This window comes from Balaenoptera physalus, assembly GCF_965194825.1.
Source record: "Balaenoptera physalus genome assembly, chromosome: 19".
NCBI classification, from domain to species: Eukaryota; Metazoa; Chordata; class Mammalia; order Artiodactyla; family Balaenopteridae; genus Balaenoptera; species Balaenoptera physalus.
The window spans coordinates 38,303,746-38,317,293 of NC_138900.1; the positions used below are offsets into that span (position 1 = coordinate 38,303,746).

Consider the following 13,548-nt stretch of genomic DNA (forward strand, 5'->3'; position numbering starts at 1 on the left):
GAACATATTTTAAGCCATCACAGTAGGCAAAGACAGCCTCAAGCAAAGAATGCAGGTGCCTGTGGAAGTCAGGCAGGCGGAGGCAGTAAGGGCCAAGGGGAATGCGTGGGCACCAACAGTGCCCTCTACAGGAACAAATAAAGATAAGGCCCACCCATTTTCCAGGCTTAGGGAAATAGATTTGACTGATGGGAGAGTTGCAAAGTGACATCTTTACGAAGGACGTGGAGACAGAGAGGGGTGAAGATTTGGGGTACTTTAAGTGTCAATCTGCTGCAACCACTAAGAAAGGAAAAACAGTACCAATTAGATTATGATACTCCATTGATTATCAGCTGTATCCCAGTTTGGGGGACACAAGGATGAGAGAAAAGTACATCGTAGAGCCAGCAAATACAGAAGTTGCACAGAGAATTTCAGATTTTCACATATACAATTGTTGCAAAAGCAAACATCTCTAACTTTTATCTTCCATCTTATATAGAGATCATTAAAAATTAAGCATAGGCAACCGTGTGATATGGAGTTTTCCATTTTAGTTGGCCATGTCCCCAAACCTGAACAAATCACTAACCCTCTCTGAGCCTCAGTTTTCACATCTGAAATGTAGATAAGGTATTGATTCTCCTACAGATCAATTCAAAAATGAATTCAAAATAGCTTCAAAATTAAAATGTTATCAAGATACAAGGTGCTATGAATGGGCAGAAGAAGCTATAAAACTCACAGGCAGCATGAAAGAAAACGATCATTTTCTCCTTGAAAGCTCAAGAAAAACTGACTAATTCCTCATGCTGCTAGTCAAACTGGAATTATTCCTGCATTTTAAAGAAATTTCACTGCTTAAAGGCATCAGGGGAAAAAATGGGAGGTGGTGGGTGGGAAGCTGAGGATGGTCCTATACAAACAGATCCTGCACATAAAGAAATTAAAGCCCCAATTGGTCATTTTCTAGCTGGTGTAATAATCCTCGGCCCAGGAGAGCCACATCCCTCATTGGCTGGAGCGAGCAAGCCCGGTTATTGTTCACACATGGCCGTTTCCTAATGCTGTCTGCGCAGCCATAACAGAGAACTTGGGGCTGTCAGCCAGAAAAACCCAGGCTGCCACTTGGGGAGCTTGAAAGCTCCCAATATAAAGAAGTGACACACACCTGAGCAGGTCTGATATATATTCCTTTCTGCAGAGGGCAGTGGAATACATTCCCGGGCCATTCATCTTGTTGCTAAAATTAGATCCTGCTTAGAAGGAATGATATATTACTGATTACATAATAAAGATAGCTATATTTCTCATGAGAAACAGAAGGGAGAGATATAGTTAGGCACAGGGCAAATATATCCTTGATATGAAAAATGGATTCATTAAGTATTTAATCTTTATACCATTCCTGTGAAATAAATGCACACATACATCACACGTGTGTTAAAGTGACTTGATAATTAATATTGTTACACTTGAGAAAAATCCTGGCCCTCCATCCTGAATTCATGTCGTGAGTTGGAGAATACAGGCCAAGGCATGCCCTCTGCCGAACTCTGAATGGGGCGGCTTGGCTGCACTCTGAAAGCCAAGGGAATCAGAGGGTGAGTTGTGGGTTTGCATCGAGATTTCATCTTATTTTGGTGAGGCCCAGCGGGAGTCACAAGGGCTCTCCTGGAGTAGATGGATCGTATATTTCTAAGCGTCACGGAGAGAGAGCTGAAAAGATCCCACGTACTAAAGGGCCTCTGGTAACTGAGTACAGGCTTCATGCTCTCCTCTTTACAAATAAACCTTCTCCCTCCACATCTCATCTCATTCTATTTCCCTCCTCCAAGATCCTTGCCAGAAAGGGCAAACCTCACATTTTTAAAAAACCTGTAGCCACGGTGGAAGAATTTCCAGACATCCTGGTGATGATATTCCAACTTAAACATGAGTGCGTTTGGTTGGAGTTTAAACAAACATGCAGATTTGTAGCACCTCAGGTGTCAAAGATCAGTAAAAACAAATCTGAGTGAAATAAAAAAGAAAATAATTCTAAGAATAATAGCTTGATCTAACTAAAGATTATTCCAAAGAGATTATGGTCTGGAGAAAAACACTAACAGGCTATCAGGGGTTAAAAGCTCATTACTTGTATATTTATTTTACAAGAAAAGAACATAGGTTTTGTAGTCAGATGGACTTCAGTTCTTCTCCTGGCTCTGTCATCTCCTAGCTAGATTTATAGACAAGCAATTTAACCTCTTTTGAGCTCTTCTTCCTTATCAATAATATAAAAATCAAAGTCCTCTAACCATACTGTTCTAAAGACTGGCTGCATGCAGAGCACCAGCATGGTGCCCGGTGCAGAGTAGGAAATCAACAAACATTAGTTCTCTTCCATTCTCCATTCCCTTGAGTCCATCCACCTTAGAGGAGCACAGAAGGGTAATGCCAGAAACTTTTTCCCCCTCTCAGTGATAAAAACCGGTTCCTTCTACTCTACCAGGCTGGAGGTAAGCAAAAGTTCTAGAGAGTTAACAGGGGCACGTTCATGGGGAAAGTCCTTGCAGTAGTCAGGACAGGCTAGGCTCTGCTGCAGTAATAACAACCCCTGATGCTCCGTGGCTTAACACAATAAAGGTTTATGTCTTTCACGCTATTTGTCCATTTGTGAGTCAGCAGGTGGCTGTGTTTCATTTAGTCACCCAGGGACCCAAGACTACCATTTTTTGATGTCACCATCTCAATGCAAGGTTGACAATTCATTGTCACAGGAAAAGAGGACACCAAAAAAATACAGTGGTGGCTTCCACAAGGAAGTGACATATGACACTTCCTCTCATACTTCAAAGGGGCAGGGAGGTATAATCCACCCAGGTGCCTGGAGGAGAGGAAATTCAGAGAGTTGAGGCTGCTGTGCCAGAAGCAAAGGGATGAACTGAGTGTACGTCGTACAACCAAGTCCACAGAGGCTCCCAGGAACCACACTACGGTCGCTCTAGCCCTGACTCCCGCGTTCCTTTCCTGGGAGGAGGCAGCTTTGCACGGCGGACCCCCCAGTCTTTGCCAGGATCTCATCCAAGCCCGTTCTCTCCCCTGGTTCATGCTTGTGAGCAGCATTCAAGTTGCCATTATTAGCTTGTCTAAATAATTGATATACCTTTCTCGACTCGCATCCAAGTTGCCGAACTTTTGGATGCTTCATGGCAACACGATCACAATTGTCATTTTGTCACCTATTTTCACCTCAGATCAAATTAAACTCTTTGTAGAGCTGATGTTCACACAATTTTTGCTTCTTTCCCAGAAATGCTCAGTCAATATCTCCCTTATTTGCTTCCCATCTGCGGTTGGCTGACTGCATTAATTGGCCCCCATTTTTCACCCCTCCCTGTGTTCAGGCCCCCTTGCACATAGCTTTGCACAGCCTCCTGCTAAGGGCGTGGAGTTTATTTCTCTAGGAATTCAGAGGCCTTGGTGAGGGGCCATGTTCAAGGAGATTGTCCCACTGGGGCTTTGGCAGCTGCTGAGTTTGCCAGGCTGGGATGAGTCAGGAGGGAGCCTCCACTGTGATTCTGGGTGGTTCAATCTGTTGGAAGCCAGACCCCAGCTGGCGGCTTGGACATAGGGAATAAGGCCCTGAGTCCATGAATAGGAAGTCAGCAGGAGCTAAGCAAAGAGTAGCCAGGCACAGAGGAGCCGGAAAAGGTTTGGGCTGAGGGTTCAGGAGGGCAGCTGGAAACCAATCAGGAGATCGAAACAGGGGAAGTCCCTGGCGGTCCAGTGGTTAGGACTGCGAGCTTTCACTGCCGAGGACCGGGGTGCAATCTCTGCCTGGGGGACTAAGGCCTAAGACCCCACAAGCCACGCAGTGCGGCAGAAAAAAAAAAGGGAAATCGAAACAGGAGACCAGAACGGAGGAGAGGGTGCCGTGGTGGCACCGCTAGGCTCATTGAACACTGTTGAAGATAGCAAGATCAGTTCCGGAAACCGCCAGCAGAGAGGGGGATCCTAGGTTCTTTCCAGGTTCGGTCAGAGCAGGATGAGAATCAGGCGCCTCTACCTGGCAGGCGTGGGGAAGGCAGGGCTGACAACGACTGCCCTGGTGACTCCCTGTTCTCAAGACTGGACTACAGCAGCCTGCTGGACCGGTGGTTCTCACCCCTGGCTGCACAGCAGCTCGCCTGGCACAGTATAAAAAACACTAGTGCCTGGGCGCACCCTCCAAGATCCTGATTTGATTGGTCCTGGTTGGTAGGATAGATCATTATTAGTAACGTACAGCCGGGGTGGAGAACCGCTTTCCCAATCTGCCTGTCCCCCAACCCTCCCTCCCAGGGCAGACCTCTACACTTGTCTTTCTAAACCACAGTTTAGTGAGGCACTCTACCTTCAATTCTTTAAAGAAAAAAGTAAATTTTCACACACACATATACAAGGATGAGAAAAACATTTTTTCTGAGAGTAGATGTTTAATCTACTGATTATACACACAAGTTATTTAGATTTAGAACCTGTAAGGTAACCAAACATGGGCATTTGCCCCTAGCCATATATTGGCATGCCCTCCAGAATTACGATCTGAGTCTAAAAAGACAAGGAGTGTATTCTAAACCTTCAGAGTACTTCGCATTAAAGAGATTCCTTAAAAGATTAATTTTAAAGCAGATCATAGCAACTTAAAGTGACAAAATATTAGCTTATCAATATATATTTTTTTATCTATTCTTACCAAACGCTGGAATTCTAGGGCTCTTAATAGTCTTACGTGCTAAAGAGAAAATAAAAGAGCATGCCAGGATACACTGATGGGGGGTGTGATTCTTTGGGATCTGGGATCAACGCAGGCCTCTTGGGGAAGGTGCCGTTTGATTTCAGGCCCGAGTGAAGGAAGGTAGCAGTTATGGGACCATCAGGGGAAGAAAGATTTCCAGGCAGATGGAATCATCAGCAAGAAAACTCTGCAGAGGCTTCTGGCTTGGTGATCAATGAAGAAAGGCCAGAGTGCGGCCTCTTCAGATGCTGCCCACAGCAGTTTATTATCCAAAATGTGGAGTACCCCCACCAGCTGAACGGCAGACATGAATACCACAAAATAAATGAGGAATAAGAGCCAAATAGAGTTTCAAAGCGCCATGAGCAAGCACAGCTGGTGCTACAGACAGTATGCTGGGGACGATATTATGCGCTTTTGCATAACATTTATCAAGAACAGAGAATGGCATGGCCCTGCTCCGTTTTCCCTATGAGTGATACAAAATAATCTTTTATTAATCTTATTTTAAATTTGTTACCATTGTACATGATCTCAGAAGACCAAGTGGAGAACATTTGATATAAATCAAAGGAATAAATGAATATGAAAGAAAAGACAAATTATATGCCCCAATAAATATTTCTGCCCATTCTGTTCTACTATAAAGCATTTTGTAAATGTAAATATTGTACATAAATGTTAAATAAATATATTAATATAATCTTCCTCTGGGTTTTTAAAAATAAGAATCTCAGTAGGCAAAGAGTTATTTCATATTTAAAAGTTCTCTCAGGGGCTTCCCTGGTGGTGCAGTGGTTGAGAATCTGCCTGCCAATGCAGGGGACACGGGGTCGAGCCCTGGTCTGGGAAGATCCCACATGCCACGGAGCAACCGGGCCCGTGAGCCACAACTACTGAGCCTGCACGTCTGGAGCCTGTGCTCCGCAACAAGAGAGGCCGCGATAGTGAGAGGCCCGCGCACCGCGATGAAGAGTGGCCCCCGCTTGCCGCAACTGGAGAAAGCCCTCGCACAGAAACGAAGACCCAACACAGCCAAAAATAAATAAATAAACAAATAAATAAAATGTATCTCTAGCCATATGTGCATGATATATTTAAAAAAAAAAAAAAGTTCTCTCAGGCCCACATTTTCCAGCCTCTAACAGTTACCACAGGGAGGCCATTATCACGGTAGAGACAATGAGGCTGATGCTTGAAAGCCTGGGGTTGGGGGCAGACAGACCCAGGCTCAAATTCCTACTTTGCCATTTAATAACTGTGTGACCTTGAACAAGGGATGTAATCTCTCCAAGCCCTTGTAAGGGAATGTGCAAAATGTGATGATTCTTTTCACTGAAAATTGTTGTTGGAACAAAATTGGGTTCTTCTGAGAATATGGCACAGTGGTGTGGCATCCTCAGGTCCACTATCACCGTCATCATCTCGTCAGAGGGCATGGGTGTGTGCAGGCAGCTCATACTCACGAACTTGGAACAACACAAGACAGGCTCAGGATAGAAGGAAACTGTGGCATGGCGGCTCCCCTCCCGTTGGAAGATTTGTAATAGACGACAAGCCCTCTGTAGCTTTATCCATCAATTCTCTCTGACAATTAAGAATCCAGGAAGGATGAGCTCAGCCTGTTGTCAGCTGGTTGTCTGTGTATTTAGCCTAACCAGTTTGGCTTCTCATTCTTTTTTTTTTTGGCCACGCTGCACAGCTTGTGGGATCTTAGTTCCCCGACCAGGGATTGAACCCGGGCGGGCCCTTGGCAGTGAGAGTGCGGAGTCCTAACCACAGGACTGCCACAGAATTCCCTGGATTCTCATTCTTGATTAAGGAATTTGACAGTAATCTTAAGAATGGCTCTGGAGAGAATTCTTCCTGCAACAAATTGTCACCTGGAAACTCACCCATCCGTACAAACAGAAATTCAACTATACAGCAATTAGTTACCTCGGAGAACTGCAAAGATTAATGTTATTCATGATGGAGAAAGATATTCCACTTCAGGCATACTTTGTATGCTGCTAGCCAGGGGTATAAACACATTTTTTCCCTTTTCCATTCAAAACAAAGACAATGAGTGCATTAATTAGAAACAGTAGGATTTATTCTAGGTAACAACTCAGAATATAAATTGAGAGATGAAAAGGACTCCACAATCAGGAGTCATCCATCACTACCTCATCTGCTGGTGAGGTTACACTCCCAGAGTTCCAGTGTTGTCTGTCCTGAGTTTATTCTGCTTAAGCTTTGGACCCTCCATTGAGTGACTGATCAAAACGACCGTGGCCTCGTGCTTCACCAGAATAACCATGGCTTCCTCTGGACAACCAGTGGTCCTTGAAGGCTCAGAGTCTTTTAACCAAAGGGTGGGCTATTTCTTTATTGACATCATTAAAGACCTGGTGCATCAGGATGACAAACTTTGTTCCCTGTTGGACGAAAAAGACACACAAGGTTAGCTGCTGCTACTGATTACTAAATGATCTTATAAACACAAATTCTTAAGGGTCTAGCATGGGTGCAAGCACACTTAATATTCAAAATACGAGATGGATTATGTAGAAAAAACAAGCTGTTTGTTTCATGGAAAAAAAATAATGATCCCAGAGTGAGAACTCAGGTTCAAGTCTGAGGTTGATTACTGAGCAGCTATGTGACCTTGGGCATGATCATTTTGCTTCTCAGAATGTATTTACTCATCTATAAAATGGGAATGATAATATTTATTTCAGGTTCCTCATAGCATTGTGGTGGAAATTAAATCAGATGGTGTATGTGGAAGTGCTTTGAAAACTGCCAGAGGAGCTGCTGTGTAAATGGTATCATTATTACCAATTTCTAGGAATTACTGAACACCATATCCTTAGACCATATCGGCAAGCTGACACCTGACAAATGAGAACGCATTACTGTGTCATATTCCATTGTCTCTGGCTGTTTTCATCCTCAGCTGACAGGGTGGGCCTATGGGGTCCTGTTAGCATAAATCCTTGGTAGAGGGCATTTCTCTAAAAGTAGAAAGAATTTCTAGCTCCTGTCCTATTGCACCTCTTTCCACATACTCATATAGTCAAACAAACGCCACTCAAAATTCCTGAAGCAAGAAAAGACAAACACAGGAAGCATATAGGTATCTCTGTTTTAGATTTCCCCACTTTTGTCAGGATTCTTTACAGATCAAAATGGCCACAGCCTCAACTCCTGAAATCTCTGTAGAGTAATAACTATTTATTTACCATTTGTTGAGCACTTCCTGTAGTTGGTCACAGTGTGGAGTATCTTATTCAATCCTCACAACAAACATATGAAATACTGTTACTGCTCCAAACTGAAAGATTGGGAAATTGAGACTTGGAGAGGTTAAACAACTTCCTGAGGTCACACGGCTAGCTCATAAGTGGTAGAGATGGGACTAGACTCTAGGTCTGCTTGGTTTCAAAGTACATGGTCTGAGTATAAAACTCTTAGAGGAAAACGTAGGCAGAACATTCTATGACATAAATCACAGCAAGATCCTTTTTGACCCACCTCCTAGAGTAATGGAAATAAAAACAAAAATAAACAAATGGGACCTAAGGAAACTTAAAAGCTTTTGCACAGCAAAGGAAACCATAAACAAGACGAAAATACAACCCTCAGAATGGGAGAAAATATTTGCAAATGAAGCAATGGACAAAGGATTAACCTCCAAAATATACAAGCAGCTCATGCAGCTCAATATCACAACAACAAACAACCCGATCCAAAAATGGCCAGAAGACCTAAATAGACATTTCTCCAAAGAAGACATACAGATGGCCAAGAAACACATGAAAAGATGCTCAACATCATTAACCATTAGAGAAATGAAAATCAAAACCACAATGAGGTTATCACCTCACACCAGTCAGAATGGCCATCACCAAAAAATCTAGAAACAATAAATGCTGGAGAGGATGTGGAGAAAAGGGAACCCTCCTGCACTGTTGGTGGGAATGTAAATTGATACAGCCACTATGGAGAACAGTATGGAGGTTCCTTAAAAAACTAAAAATAGAACTACCATATGATCCAGCGATCCCACTACTGGGCATATACCCTGAGAAAACCATAATTCAAAAAGATACATGTACCACAATGTTCATTGCAGCACTATTTACAATAGCCAGGACATGGAAGCAACCAAAATGCCCATCGACAGGTGAATGGATAAAGAAATCGTGGCACATATATGCAATGGAATATTACTCAGCCATAAAAAGGAACGAAATTGAGTTATTTGTAATGAGGTGGATGGACCTGTCATACAGAGTGAAGTAAGTCAGAAAGAGAAAAACAAATACCGTACGCTAACCCATATATATGGAATCTAAAAAAATGGTACTAATGAACCTAGTGGCAGGGCAGTAATAAAGACGCAGACATAGAGAAGGGACTTGAGGACACAGGGGGTAAGGGGAAGCTGGGACGAAGTGAGAGAGTAGCATTGACATATATACACTACCAAATGTAAAATAGATAGCTAGTGGGAAGCAGCCGCATAGCACAGGGAGATCAGCTCGATGCTTTGTGACCACCTAGAGGGGTGGGATAGGGAGGGTGGGAGGGAGGTTCAAGAGGGAGGGGATAAGGGGATATATGTATACATATAGTTGATTCAATTTGTCATACAGCAGAAACTAACACCACATTGTAAAGCAATTATACTCCAATAAAGATGTAAAATATATATATATCTCTCCAATAATTGAAAAAAATAAAAATAAATAAAAACACCAAAGAAAAAAGTACATGGTCTGACTACTACATTACCAAGTTTTTCCTGAAAATTTGTTCTATTGTTACTGTTAGTTTTGTGTAGAACCTACTGTTGGGATAGGTGGTTATAGAGCACTTAAACTTTCTTCAGCCTCAAACCAGATACTGTCAAATGATTCAACTTTCCATCCAACAAATATTTCCATCCAACAAATTCTAGGTACTACGCCAGGGAGGGAGTGGTCATAAGCTATGAGTGAATCCCGTCCCTTAATCCTGAAGAGCTTCCAGGTAAGGATAACGGATCAACGACGACAACTTTCTCCCTAAGACATGTTGATGTGCACTGCATTAGGAAAATTCCTTCAAATTAAAATACAAACTCATGAGGATTTTCTTCATTGTCTAAAAAAGATTCACCTTAGGATTTAATTTCATTCATTCAATCCATGAAACAATAAATATTTGTTAGGTATCTATTAGGAGTCAGTCCCTGTGCTAGCCAATCTAAAGATAATATTGCATTTATCAACCCTTTGTTTACTCACAGCCATTCCAGAAATACTAGGGAACACCTAATGTTAATACATGTTCATTCTCAGTTATCCATCTTGACAGGGAAAGAAGGTAGTTGGAATAAAAGGTATATCTATATATCACTGTGACCAAGATTTGAGACTCTTCCCACTTTACACTTTTACAAAGATCTTTTGAGCTTATAAACAATCCTCTTAATTTGCTCTGTGGAAGAAATATTTATAAACAGTACAGTAGCTAAAATTAGGCTGCAAAAAAAGAGGTAAAGGGAGAAGTGAAAGGCAGCATGGGTAAGCCAGAAGCTAAGTACACTCTTGAATAACCATCAGTGTTTTTAATGAGTTTTTCATGGTTTCTGAGCACCCAGATCAAATCAAGCTTTCATTTTCCTGAATGATGGTGCCACTTTGTACCATTAAGCTTATTTTCAGACTAGTGGGGGCCTTCTCTTAGAGAGATGTAAACTCCCTGAAGGAAGCAGCCCTGCTGTATTTCTTTATACCTCCACAGTGAACAAAACAATTCTGGTCGCATAACAGGCACTGAATATGTACTTACTGATTCATAGATTAAGACTCTTGGAGAGGTAACAGTAGTACACGAAGGATTGCAGAGACCAAAAACAAAGGTATTACCTAAAAGCCACCATCTTCCTATTTGTTGGAGGTAGTCAGAATACATATGGTGGTTAAGGAGCCAAGTTCTGTCATTTTCTATTTCTGAATCTTTGGAAAAATTACTTAATCTTCTGTGCCTCAGTTTATCTTCATCTGTAAAAATGAAAAAAATAAGGATGTCTATAGTATAAAGCTCTTGTGAGAATGAAATTAGTTAATACAGTAGCAGCATTTACAACACTTAACACATGATAAGTGTATAATAAATGTTAGCTATTATTATTTGTGATTCTTTTCTTTTGGAGAATGCAAAAGTCCTTTAAAATTAGAAAATATGATATAATAGATTGATTTATTTCAAAGATAATAGGAAATTTAGTTCCTTACCACCACTAACCTTAATTTAAATAATGAAATTCACGCTTGACTTCCAGGTAAAGATGGTAGATTGACTATGTGCGTCTACTTTCACTCCATCCCAAGACCGCTAAAATGGCAGAAAACAATCTTTTAAAGGGATAAACCCACAAGGATTTGGAGAATAAGAGGAGAACAGCAATGAAGTTTCTTCAGTCAGACCCTCACATCTGTGGAAACTGGATTTATAACAATTCTGGCACGGATTGCAGAACAGTGGGGAAGGATAGAGAGTGGGTGGAAAAACACAACAGAACATCCAAGAGATATGATATAATAACAAAAGGTCTAACCTGTGTGTAATTGGCATCCCAGGAAGAAAAAATAAGGAGAAATAATACATGAGAATATTCCAAAATGAATGACGATACCAAACAACAGTTCCAAGACATTCAAAGAACATCAAGCAGGATAAGTGCTCCCCTACCAAAAGTACTCCCACACCATAGGCATATTATATACAAGCTGCTGAAAACCAGAGACAAAGGAAATTATGAAGGCAGCCAGTGAATAAAGACACATACCATACAGAGGAATAAAAATTAAAGATAAGGGCTTCCCTGGTGGTGCAGTTGTTGAGAATCCACCTGCCAATGCAGGGGACACGGGTTCGAGCCCTGGTCTGGGAAGATCCCACATGCCGCAGAGCAACTGGGTCTGTGAGCCACAACTACTGAGCCTGCGCGTCTGGAGCCTGTGCTCCGCAACAAGAGAGGCTGCGATAGTGAGAGGCCCGCACACAGCGATGAAGAGTGGCCCCCACGTGCCACAACTAGAGAAAGCCCTCGCACAGAAACGAAGACCCAACACAGCCAAAAATAAATAAATAAATAAATAAATTAAAAAAAATATTAAAGATAAGAGTTACAGTAGACTTCTCCAGAAACTACACAAGACAGAAGATAAGGAATGAGGTCTCTGTAGCTGAACAACAACAAAAATCTGTCAAGTCAGAATCCTATACCCAGCAAAAATGTCTTTCAAAAAGGAACAAGAAATAAAGACTTTCCTGAACCAAAACCAAAAAACAAACCTGAGCGAATTCATTGCCAGTAGACCCATGCTATAAGTAATATTGAAGAAAGTTCTTCAGACAGAAGGAATATAATAGCAGACAGAAGCTTGAATCTACACCAAAAAATTAAGAGCACTGGAAATGGAATAACTAAAGGTAAGCAAAGTTCAAAATTTATTTTTTATTATTTTTAATTGCTCTGAAAGATAACTACCTAAAGCAAAAATAGTAGTATTGTGTATTCACAGCATATGTAAGAGTCAGTATGTGGCAAGAATAGAGGAAGAATGAGAGGGAGAAATTGGGGATATATTGTTGTCTTTATAGTAAACATGACAGGATATTATGTGAAAGTGGACTTTAATTAAATAACAGGTACATGGTAAACCCTAAAAGTACTCAATTTTTTTCAAAAGAGGTGTGCAGGATAATTCAATAGTGGAAATAACATTGAATCATGAAAAAGCTGAATTAATCAAAAAGGAAGCAAAAAGAAAGGAAAAAAGAAATGAAGGACAAATGGAAGAAATAGAAACGAGCTGGTTAGATGGTAGATTTTAATTCAACCATATCAATAATCACATTAAATGTAAGCCACACTAATTCAAAGATAGATTGTTAGATTAGATAAAAAGCAAGACCCAACTATATGCTGCCTACAAGAATACCACTTTAAATATAAAGACATAAATAGATTAAAAGTAAAAGAATGAAAAAAGATATTCCATGCAGACACTACTCAAAAGAAAGCTGAAGTTGCTTTATTAATATCAAAGTAGGCTTCAGACAAAAAATATTACCAGTGATAGGCTTATTACAAAATGAAAAGGGATTCAATTCTCCAAGAAGACAAAAACATTAATGACTTTATGCCTATAATTTCAACAACTTAGAGCAAGTGGACAAATTCCCTGAAAAGCACATCTTACGAAAATTAGCACAGGAAGAAATAGAAAAATTCAAAGTGCTTTATATCCATTTTCAAAATTAAATTCATAATTAAAAACCTTTCAACAAAGAAAACCCCGGCCCAGACGGCTTTACTCACAAATTCTATGAGAGGTTTAAGGACAAAACTAATACCAGTGTTATACAAACTCTTTGAGAAAATAGGAGGAAATGCTTTTCAAGTAGTTTAATGAGGCCAGCATAACCCTGTTATTACAACCTGACAAAGACATTACAAGCAAAGAAAATTATAGACTAATATCCTACATGAATAAATATACAAAGTCCTCAAGAAAACATTAACAAATCAAATTCAGCATTATATGAAAAGGATAAATGTTATTAATAAATGGAGCTTATGCCAGGATTAAAGGTTGGTTTTACATTATGAAATCAATAGTTCTAATTCATTACATTAACAGAATCAAAGAGAAAAAAAAATCTCAATTGATGCTAAAACATTTTTGAAAATGTCAAAAAATGTCACACCGTTCATGAAAAAAAAAACTCTCAAAACACTAGGAAAAGAAAGGAATTTCATC

General features: G+C 40.7%; 1 long non-coding RNA gene across 8 annotated transcripts in view; it reads right to left on the minus strand.

Annotated features, from left to right (window-relative positions):
• Nucleotides 1-6,817: 6,817 nt before the first annotated feature.
• LOC309649061 overlaps nt 6,818-13,548 on the minus strand; it is a 51,076-nt gene continuing 44,345 nt past the window's right edge. For 7 of the 8 annotated variants that reach the window (XR_014256942.1, XR_014256943.1, XR_014256944.1 and 4 more), the window contains 3 exons: nt 11,024-11,113; nt 10,645-10,779; nt 6,818-7,164 (listed from right to left, as the gene is read on the minus strand). This is a non-coding gene — a long non-coding RNA (uncharacterized lncRNA). Of the gene's footprint in view, nt 7,165-10,567; nt 10,780-11,023; nt 11,114-13,548 lie in introns of all 8 variants that reach the window. The other variant, XR_014256948.1, reaches the window with a different exon arrangement.